The sequence below is a fragment of the Passer domesticus genome, chromosome 2 (assembly GCF_036417665.1).
Source record: "Passer domesticus isolate bPasDom1 chromosome 2, bPasDom1.hap1, whole genome shotgun sequence".
Lineage (NCBI taxonomy): Eukaryota > Metazoa > Chordata > Aves > Passeriformes > Passeridae > Passer > Passer domesticus.
Genome location: NC_087475.1, coordinates 23760992 through 23772824, shown reverse-complemented (window position 1 = coordinate 23772824; position 11833 = coordinate 23760992). Strand labels below are relative to the sequence as shown.

Genomic DNA, 11833 nt, shown 5'->3' with positions numbered 1-11833 from the left:
CTGATCATCTATCTTGATTACTAACCTAATACTGTAATCTATCAAGATTTTACCTTCCTCTGCATATTCTTAAAGTGCTTTTCAGCAGACAGTTAAGCAATGACAAGACTGGATTCTTGTGTTTAGAGAAGCTTTAATAATAATAATAGTAATAACAACAACAACAAGAAAAATAATTTTATAGGTAATGCAATTTTACCACCTGCTCATGCTCATCTGAGAAAGCAATTTTGGAAATTTATATAGAATGGAAAGAAAGGGTTTTTTCTGCATTTAACTTACTTGGATGTGTTAGTAAAATCACCATCAGCAAAAGGTAACTGGTAGACAATTGTCCATTCCACTTAATTTACACACTCATCTCAAACATTGATAGCAGACTTCTTCAGGTTAGACATCAGACACGCAATGTTAATTTTGTAGCAAGTACAAATATCAGCTGCAGATGAGCCAAAATAACTTTTCATATATATTTAAATGTCAAGGATGTTGATCAGACTAATTGGCAATTTAAAATATTTTTAATCTATACCATATGAATTCCACTTAAATTAACAGGAAGAAAGATACAGGAGGTGAAGAAGCCTAGATGCTGGTAGGAAATGAAAGGGGTAACAGCAAAGAGTGATTTAATGCCTGCTAGTCTGATACAGTCCTAGAAGACAAAGCCCAACCTAAAGTAGCCTAACATCAGGATGAATTAAGTTACAATAGTCTGAAAGACTTCACTGAGTTTAGAAGTGACTTGCTTTAATCAAGACCAATGTATTGCTGATTAATTCCTTAATTGTAGAAGTTTTTGTAAGAGTAAGGCTATTAGTTCTACGTCTAGGAATGCCAAGTTAGCTCTTCTGAATATTTGTTTAGGAAGATTTTTTTTTTCCTCCTAATGTTTCCTTTGTGGAATATTTAAAATTACTGCACCCCATTACAAAATAAGATAAATTTCAGTAATATAATTTTTGTATGGATCCTAATAATTAATGGTTAATATTGACAGATTCAAGAGATTTACTATGTGACAGATTCAAAAGAGATTTACTATGTGTTTCAAAAAGCTCAAAATTTTATTCTTAGGTTTTAGGTGTAAATTTAAAGTATTTCATGAGAATTTGAGCTCATGAAGAATCTGAAACTGACACATTTCTTTTCTTTGAATTCTTTCATTGTAAAGAAAGAACTGAATAGTTCAAATTGTTGCTTGATGTCAAGGGAGCAGAATAATGGAAAAATTGTCTAAATAGCATTCCATAATGGCAATTCCAATGTAATGTTAAGGAGAAGAAGAGAAATCTGTTATAGACATTATCAAGACTAAGAAAGAAGTAAAAGAGATAATATAAGAGATAAAAAGAGTAGAGAGATGGTTTAACGCTGTTTCAAACAACCATGATGTTTATAATTAGATGGTGATTCACTTTGCTCAAGAACCAAAAATTATTTTAATGTATAGTGACACTTAGCCTTGTCATTCTTAATGTTTAAGCACCTCACTCTAAGAGTGCAGCCAATTAACGCATAAATATGTAGCTTGGTTCTTAATGGATCCCTAGCAATAATTTGCAAAGGAAAAGAATAACACTTGCATGATTCGTGGTCAGCAGGGTGCTAAAACCAGTCTCCTGGAAAATCTGAGTAAGGAGAGCTGCTGTCATCCCTGGTAGATGCACATCACTGAGCAGCAATGGGAACTTTTCAGGTGAGTGGCTGGGAGATAGTGGCCATGTGACCAGTTAGACATGGGAATGGGAGACACAGAGGAAGATGACCTGGAAATATTCCTGTTAGATGATCTAAGTTATTGTCATGTCACTTTTCTGTTTTGCTTTCATAGTCATACTTATGGTTGAGCTGGTCATGGTTACCTTACACGAGTTTCTAAATATTATTTTCCTGTAAGTGATTATTTGAAAATAGCTGCTCAAATTATCTTCTTTCTGGTATTTCCAGATAGAAAGTGTGAACAGTTTTAAAAATATTTTCAAGTTACTAATAAACAGTGTCTCTATTGCTTATTTGAATTTCAGGTTTTTTGTTTATTCTACATCATTTCCCCTCAGCCTGTGTCACAAAATGTATGACAGACAGAGAAATGTTGATCTGAAAACACACCAATGTGAAAAGTTAAAAATTTTTATTCCAGCAATCATTGATTAATTTTGAAAATATTTGACTAGGGTTGTGTTTTCAGATTTTGACTGCTGGCAGAAGCTTAACAGAGACACCAAGGGAAAAAGCCAGAGATAAGGTAAAAACCAGTTTAGAAATACTCCTAGAAATGTCTGTTCTGAGTATAGGTCTCCATCAGAACTCCCAGGAACAACTGAACACTTTATGAATAAATTACTGTAATGAGCAGGTAGACATCTGTAATGTTGGATGAGTTCCATTAATACCAAAAATGTCCTTATTAATGTGGATCTAATGTCAAATTTAATGTCAAATGAGTGCTATTTGAGTCACAGCTTTTGTAGCAGACTCAAGAATACTCATTTTCTTACAGTGTGTGCTGGAATATAGATGTTCTCTTCATATGAATGTTATTTGAACAATGTCTATTAAGCATAAAACTTAGCTCACTAAGTTGTGATCTAAGCATGTACGTTTTAAGAGATGTACAATTAAAATGTACATTAAGCATGTGTCACTATGATATTTTATGAAAAATCCTCTGCTAGGATTTTTCCCCTCATGAGGAGCTGAGGGCCTCAGGAAAGAAATGTAAACAGTAACGATCTGCTGCTGTGGAATGCAACAGGTGCATCTTCCATTGGTCCATGTGGATTGTTTTCAGTTGATGACCAATCACAGCCACCTGTGCCAAGGCTGTGAGCAGTCACAAGATTTTTTTTAATGCATTCTATTCTATTCTTGTTCTTTGTAGTCTTCTGATTATCTTTTCTCTCTGTTCTTTTAGTATAGTTTTAATGTAGTATTTTAGTATAACATATATCATAAGATAATAAATCAGCCTTCTGAAATGGAGTCAAGCCTCGTGTCTCCACACTTGGGGCGTTCACCTCAACAAGCATGTACATTTTAACAGGTGGCTTAATGTACTATATGTCTTTGTTTGATCATTTTTGGTTATTCTATTCACCTGGGAGAAGTAATTATTCCTGATATTACCTACCTTTCTGGTAAAGACATGAATATCCCTCAAACTTATATCTAAGACTTGAGAGAAATATGTTTTTTCACTTGTACTTTTCATGGTCCTGAGAGCACCACTAGTCCTGACCGTCCCTGCTAAGCTCCCACAGGGGCTCCCTCCCACCCTGGACAGGCCACAGGGCCCTCAGTGTGGATCCATCAGTCCCTGGCTCAGCCATTTCACATGGATGTTGGTCTCCAGCCATTTCTAAGGAATTGCTATGTGGTTGGTGCAGGCAGCCTTGTCTGTAGTTAATGAGTGTATACATGCAGGTTTGCATGGGACTGGAGGGTGAGAGAACCCCTTGGCTTGAGCAAAGAGCAGCTCTGGCTCCAGAGGGACTGGAAGGAGCAATTCTGTGTTCCCAAAGACCACTGTATTCATCTCTCTTTAACAAAGCTGATGTTTACCTTTATCCATGTCGTGTGGTTGCTATCCTGACTTCACATACGAGTTTTATTTCCTGTTGTTTGCCTGTTGGTGCAAGAGGCTGGGAATTCAATGCTTGCTTGAAAAAAGTGCTCAGTGATGGTAGTAGTGCATGCCCTAACTGAGGTGCCTGTTGCCCCTGTGCATCCTGCTAATTTGCTTGCAGCCATTTGCAGAATTTCCTGCAGCCCCAAGATTTCACACACTCCTCCAGAACATCACGACACCTTTTAATGTTGAAATTTACCTCCTGCACCATTCTCCTGTAAAAGGTAATATTTGGGAAAAGAAGAAAAGTATCTTCATTTCGGAGAACTCATCTTCCAGCCTTTCAAAATGAAGATTTATTTTGTATCTTATGTGTTTTGCAAAATCTTGAGCTGCCTTCACATTTCTATTCATGAATTTATTGTTTTCTTTTTTTAGCAGTATGCAGCCATCAGACAAGAAATATTCCAGGCTGTCTTCAGCTTCACTAGGGCCACTTGAATTTTAAAAAGCTGCATGTAGGGTTTTTTGGTGTTTTTTTTTGGTTTTTTGTTTGTTTCTTTGTTTGTTTTTTTTACTGCATCCAGTGCATAAGACACAGTTTTAAATATTTCTTCATTACAAACATTAAATTGGATCTTTGTAAAAAAACACTACTGTATGTGTTGGTAGCAGCTTTAAAATATCTCCTGCCAGAGCTCAAATGCTGACAGATCCTCATTGCCAAATCCAGGTTTAGGTCTTAGTCATCCCCAAGGTCTGAGGAGTAAAAGGAGGGCTTGTGGATGGGTGGAATGTAGGAGAATAGAGATAGTGGTGAAGGCCATCTCACCCCTAAGGAGTTACAGCTGTGCTAATTATCAAGCATTAGGACCAGACCTGCCCTTAATAGGCCACAGCTGGATCCATTTAGGGTGGGTATTATAAAAGAGTAGGTTGGCGGCCAGAGAGGGGAAGATGGAGTTTGTTGGTTGTGCCGAGAAGAAGAAGGAGCTGGTGCTGTGAGGAGCTGCCCATGAGAAATCACCAAGAAGGTATGAAACCTTTGCAATAAGATGGCAACAGGGGCTGGGAGTGGCAGGAAGGGTGTTGCAAACTCTTTTAAATGAGTCAGTTTTTCTCACTCTTATTCAAGTTTTTAATACAATATGTACCAAATACAGGCCAACATATGGAGGAACAAATTTTTCACTCAACAGTTCTACTTAGTTGTCCAAAGACATTCCTGGAAACTTGGATCTTAATTGACAATTATCTCAGTAACATCCAACTAACTTCCCTGTACTCCACACACACAGCATTACTGCTTCATGGTAGCCTTCTAGCTGCTTGGCTTTCTGCTCCAACTTTTCTGTTAGTAAGTGAAGGCATTAATTGTGTCAATGTTAAGGCTTCTGTTTTCAGATTTATTTTCTTGCAGAAAATGTAGATGGTCCTGAAATATGCCTCTTCCTGATAAGTTTTTGCAAATGTGTTTGTGGAAGTCAGTGTAGCAGTGACATGGCCGCTACCAGTTGTCTGTTGGATGTGTGTAGAAGCAAGCAGAAGTACTCTTTTGGAAAGCACTAACAAGCATGAGATAGCTGGAGCACACTGTCAGCTCAGTTGTCTGATTCCAAACAGACACAGAAGTCTCCAAAGGGTAAAAGTGTGGTTGGGTCAGCTTCAGCAGGCACTTGTGACTTGCTATGGCTAACAGTATAGGCACTAGCAAGCATGGCCACACTCACATCAGGCATTGAATAAAGTGATTTTTAGCATGAACAGCAACTGGCAGTAGTTGTAACTCACATCTGCTCCTTGGAAATTAATAGTTGCTAAACTTCTGTGCAAAAGGAAACACATCTTGCAAAACACAAATCACAAAGAAATAACAGACTTTTTGTACTAGTTTTCAGATAACTCTTGACTTTATTCTGTCTGAAAGGAAATTGGTATGCAGGAATACTTTGTTGCTAAATGTACTGTTACTAAAAGAGTCTTTGTGAGATGCCTTACCTTTGAAAGACACGTAGAGAATCTTCTAAATTGAGTTATCAGCTCCCAGGTTTTTTTTTGTTTTGTTTTCTTTTTTAACGTTTTTCATTCAAGCCTAAATTTTGTGGTAGTCTGGTTTAGACTTTTCCTATTTTTGGTGATGTTATAAATAATAAAAGTTAAGTTACAGTCCAAAATGCAGTTCATGAGTTTATGCAATGTAGTTATGATACGATACTATTTTACCTTTTCCTTTTTTCTTTATTTCAATGGTAATGATTACTTTGCACATCTGTTGTGGTTCATTTGCAGCTAGATGAGGCACTGTCAAATGATCCTGCTGCATTCACGCAAAAGTTGCACAACAAGCATCTGACCATCTTTATCCCATTTTCTTCACATTGGCCTATTCTTCAGCCTTTCAGATGCCCAGAAATGCTTTTATCTGATGACATTGCGCAGTGAGTGTCACAAAAGAAAACAGAGACATACATTAGATCCTATGACTGCAGAGGTTATGTTAAGCATATGTTAGAACAAGTCAACAGCTATAATGGGGAAAAAAACATATCAGTGTTCTTTTTATGTTTTAAATTTCATTTGATTCCATGAGTTTGTCTTTCATAACTTCTATCAAAAATGTATAAACTTTTTGATTAGTTTGTCACAATGTGGCACCAGACAAATGGGTATGACAGAATTTAATTTCTTCTGCAGAAGAGCCATTCCCTTGACACAGTGGTTGGGATCAGCCAGTCAAAGCCAGAGTAAAGGTTACAAAATGCATCACAGTGAGTATGGCAGGAGGCATTTGATAACGCCACAAATAACCTTATCCTTGCAGTCATTTAAAAACAGGAGGGAGGGAAGGAAAAAATTAAACAGGAAACTTTTTCAGAGCATGCAAACTCCTTTCATGAGAAAAGAAACCCTTTTCTCACTTTTCTGCACCAATGCCTTCCAGTTATTAACTTTTTTCCCTGCTTAATGAATGCAGACTTTCTGGAGAAAAGACAAACAAGTAATAAGACTTTCCAATATGAAATCTCCTTGATGTTTTGAGTTAAAAATAATTAGATTCCAAAACAGAGCCTTCTTAGGCATGTACATAGAGTCATATATATATATAAATTGATTTTGATGGCTCTGACAGTGAGGTAATAAAAAAAAGTAATGGTAAAAAATGCTTTCCTTAAAAATGTTACTAATAGTAACAACACAGGTCTTAAATACTATATTAGCAGTCCCACTGAGAAAGCTAATGATTTTTCCCACTTATGTTTAGAAATATGATCTTTTGTGAGAAAAAAACCCTCAAGTTACAGGACACAGCAGCAGACACAGTATGATTCTGTTCACCAGGGGGTATAAAAATTTAGGTAAATTTAGGTACAATTAGGTAGTTTTAGGTAGAAATTATTGGTGTTACAAGATCATTTAGACTGAAGAGTCAAAGATTAGATTTCATGCCAGTCCTGTTGTTCCCTTCCTTGTTGTCAACCACAGATTTTTAATCACACTACCCAAGCCACTACCACTGAGTCAGATGACATTTTAATTGCTCAAAATCCAGCATTTTAAAAACATAGTCTTCAAAATATATTTGCTACATGGCATAGATTTGTTAACCTTGCTTTAAGAATCAGAAGCCTTAAGGGAATATCTTAAATAGAAGGCTTTGACTTATATTTTCAGCTATTTTAATTGATTTCTTGACATGAAATTTAGCCTCAATATTGCAGTAACATAGGTATCTGACTAATTAAATCAAAGCTTTTAATTTCTTCAGATGGCCATGAAAGACAAATACAGTTTCATGTGGGTTATTTCCCAAAGTAGCAATACTGCTTGTTTCTCTCGGAGTTGTAAAAATAATACAGAGAACATCATGAATAATGCAAGAAGTCTGATTTAACACCAGGATTATTTCTGGCATTCAGTATCTGTGAATAGAATATTAATAGCATATATCAGGTTTTATGATTGAATGATAGAAATAAAGAACTGGCACTGAGCCTTTGTGATTACTTGCCAAAAATGGATTTGTTCACTAAATCTAATAAATTTTATCTTTAGGTTTAAGCATTTCACTGAGTTGGACTGAAGTCTAGAACACTGGATTTTGCTTTATTTTCAACTGCTATGTGACTTTATATAAGACTGGCTATTGTGATAGTCATAAGGAAGTAAAATGTTGTTAATTTAACAAATATGCACCATGTAAATGTAAAATAAATGTATGTCATAAAAATGACCCATGACATTCAGAAGAATGTGATGAATCCTGTAGCAGAAATACAGCAACATTCTGTCTCCACATCATTTTCAGGTTCTGGTTTAGCAGGGAGAACTCAAGACTTGTAGAGCTGTTTCAAGTTTCTCAGCAGTATAAATAACAAAACATATTGCCAGAATAAGAGCCCTGGAAAACAAAATTTTCTGTTGCTGTTTTTCCTTCAGTTCACACACATAAATGTCTTTCCTTGGCAGCAGCCATCCTGGCTTTTTCTCCTGTACAGCAGGAGGACAAACCACCTCTGTTCTGCTGATCACTGCAGCCTGGTGCCCAGACGACCAGAATAACTCTATCATTTATCCAGATCTGAAAGCAGTTTGAGGATAAAGCCAATATTCCTTAAATCCATTAACCCCACCTATTTTTAAAATCCTCTCTCTGCCATTTGCACCCAGCAAAGCTGAAATATGAGCCTGATTTGTAAAGACAGATGCATATGGAAATGAAAACCTATTAGATCAAGGTGTTTTACAGCATTGCATTATTTTCCTCATAGAAAACAGGTGAATTGCCAGTGAATTTTTGGAACTAAAGTTGAAAGTGTAGCAGAGGCAGTTACCACAAATGTCAGCTAGTCTGACACAGCCACTGATTTGAATACTCTTTTCAAGCACTCTTCAGTCCTGAAATAGGGTCATAAATGCAGAGATAAATCTCTTTAAAATGTGAGTTCCTACCAAACTCTGCAGCAAATACAAACATGAACACTGCAGTATGGATCAGTAGATGAAAATAGCTACTGTTAATTAATAAGCTGTTGTGGCATTTGATTTTGTATCCAAGAAAAGAGAAAAAAATCTAAACAGGAATTATTTAGGACTCCTTTTATTATTAGCAGCTTTTAATGTCAGATATTATATCTGAATCTGTATGAAGGTGACTTTTTTTCCTGCAGTCGTTTTTGCTGATTAAAGAAAGAAACAAACACGTAGTTCTGCCTAGGTTTCTACCCTTGCACCCAAAATATTTAAATCGTGGAAATAATGAAAAACACTGGAGAAACCTAGTCTGAAGGGCTTAGCATTTTTTTCCCATCCCTGTGAAATATTTCTTTAGGCCATTTCTCTCTAAACCTGATTTCTGTTCCATTAGGCATAGATAAATAACTGCTTTGAGCCACAATAAGCTAGTTTCACTAAGCACAACTATGGATTAAAATACTCCACGTGTTTTCCCAGCTGTGCAAGGAAATCACGATTCTAAACAGAAAATGCCCCTACTTTGTTTATTTGGTTCTTTTATTTTGCATTTATGATGATATATCACAGTTACTGTAGTAGTAGCACTGTAAACATTATAATTTTTGTTTCTAAAAGGTGTTAAAAAATCAGAAGACATTATGATTTAGTGTATTTTTACTTATGGGTAAAAACCAACAAAGAACAACAGGATAAAACTTCCCGTGTATATAAACTTGAAGAATGTAATGTTGTAGCTAGTTTCTTATGACTGAAAGCACAAGGTAGTAGAAACCTTTGTTCTTTGATTTGCAGCTGAAATACTTTTTCCTGTCTGTTCTTTTGGGGAATAGGATGGAAATTGTAATACTTCCCTAGCTAGTCCAGTTTCCAGTGGCCATTTTATTGCAAGCTACATTTAATTTGCCTGTGAGAGATTACATTCCCATTTTTCTAAATGTGAATAGGAATTTCCTATACAGTGAAAAGCTTTAAGTGCAATACTTTGAAACTTACACCTGTAAAGTCCAGTAGAAAGGTCACTGTGTTGCTAGCACATTTAAAATCATTAGAACTCAGCTTTCATATTTCTTTTTTTCTCAAAGATTGCAAAGGCCACTTCACCGAGATCCTTTTCTTCTTATAAGTCAGAGCTCTGTTCACTTTCTTCAATTGTTAATTGATTCTGACATTTCCTTTTGAGTTGTAATTGCTTTTTGTAGCTTTACACAAGTCCATCTTGCTTTTTATTCAGGGGGTTATTGTGGTTTAACCCCAGCCAGCAATGAAATACCACACAGCTTCTTATTTGCTTACAACCCTGCCAAAAGATTGGGAGGAGAATCAAAAATGGGTAAAACCCATGAGTTAAGAGCAGTTTAATAACTGAAATAATGTACAACTATAAAACTATAATAACCATAGCAATATAAAACAATAACCACAGCAATACCAGTAATAATAATAAAAAAAATAGACAATAATTACAGTATAATGGGAGACAACAAAAAGGGAGAGGAACAAAAACCAAGACAGACAAGTTATGCCCAAATAAATTGCTCACCATCCTCTGACTGATGCCCAGCCTGTTTCTGAGCAGCAATCAGACCCTTCCGAACACTCCCCTCAGTTAACACACACTGAGCATGGCATTCTATGTTATGGAATATCCTTTTGACCAGTTTGGGTCAGCTGCCCTGTCTTGGGCCTTTTCTGGCGTCTTGTGCAGCTCTGTACTAGCAGAACATGAGACATTTGAAAGTCCTAGACTTAAGGTAAGCATCACTCACTCAGCAACAACTATAACATCAGTGTGTTATCAACATTATTCTCATCCTAAATCCAACATTGCACCAGCTACTAGGAAGAAAATTAACTCTGTCCCAAAGGAAACCAGGGAAGGAAAAACAGAGATAAATCCATCCAATGTGTCCTCCCAGTTGAAAGTAAGAATCCGAAGGTGATGAGAATATCAAGCTATTGCTACAAGATATATTCAGCTTCCAATGAAAATATTTCATGAAAGGAGACATAGGCATCAGAGTGCTATCATATATCCCAATTTTAAACTTTGTATATTTCTGCACAATCAAAAATCTGAACACTGATCTTTAATACTTAGTATTAGCAGGAGTACAACTATGTGTTATACAAGTAAAACATGGGTCGATAGTCTTTAATTTCTATTATTATTATTTTAATTCTATTAGAAAAATAACTATAGCTTTTTATAAACATTATATGTCTCTGTATAACTACTGAGAATATTTAGGTTCCTCTAAGGTAAATTGTAAAAGGTCAGTTTTCATAACATGTTCATCTCAATATTTTAGCAAGTGTGTTTTAAGCTTGTGGTGTTATTTCTCAAACCATCCAAAAAAAAAAAGTAAAACAGTGTGGTATGTTTGGTTGTTGCCAGCAGCTGCTCTGTGTGGGAAACATAGAATCTTATTTAATACCTCCTCAGTGATGGCAAACAGATGGTTTAATGCACTCTTGAAATGTTTGTGCTTGAGATTCAATTATTTTTGTTCAGTTAACAGCCTATTACTACTTTCAGGATAAAATGATGTAACATTCCTGATCTTAGGCCATACACTGGTACAAGCTAATATAAAACATTATTATACAGTTTGATTAAGATTACACTTTTGTTTAAGATTTACAGATCTCTGAAATCATTGAGTCCAGCCTTTGAATATCACGATATCAACTGGACTGACCACAGCACTAAGTGCCAGAACCAGCCGTCATAAACACCTTCAGGAAGGTGACTCCACTGTTGCCAGGATTTTTAGTGAAAAAGCCTCTGCTAGGATTTTTCCTGTCCTGAGGAGCTGAGAGCCTCAGGAAAGAAATGTAAACAATAACTATCTGCTGCTGTGGAGTGCCACAGGTGAATCTTCCATTGGTCCATGTGGATTGTTTTCAATCAGTGACCAATCACAGCCACCTGTGCCAAGGCTGTGAGCAGTCACAGGATTTTTGTTATTCATTCCTGTTCTATTCTTGTCTTTGTAGCCTTCTGATCTTCTTCTCTCTGTTCTTTTTAGTATAGTTACAATGTAGTATTTTTAGTATAATATATATCATAATAAATCAGCCTTCTGATCAACATGGAGTCAAGCCTCGTGTCCTCGCACCACTGGTCCAAGTCAAAGCAACAACTCCACCACCTTCCTGAGCAGTCCATTCCAATTTTTAATTACTCTTTCTGTAAATAATTTCTTCCTAATATCTAACCTGCACCTTCCCTTGCACAACTTGAGACTATGTCCTCTTGTTTGGTTGCTGGTTGCCTGGGACAAGAGG

At 36.2% G+C, this 11833-nt stretch overlaps 1 long non-coding RNA gene across 1 annotated transcript; it reads left to right on the top strand.

Moving 5' to 3' along the window:
• The first annotated feature begins 4527 nt into the window (after positions 1-4527).
• On the top strand, positions 4528-6493 carry LOC135295256 (uncharacterized). The gene is made up of 3 exons (XR_010357294.1): positions 4528-4605; positions 5861-6009; positions 6266-6493. It is a non-coding gene; the product is annotated as an uncharacterized LOC135295256 (long non-coding RNA).
• Positions 6494-11833: the final 5340 nt, after the last annotated feature.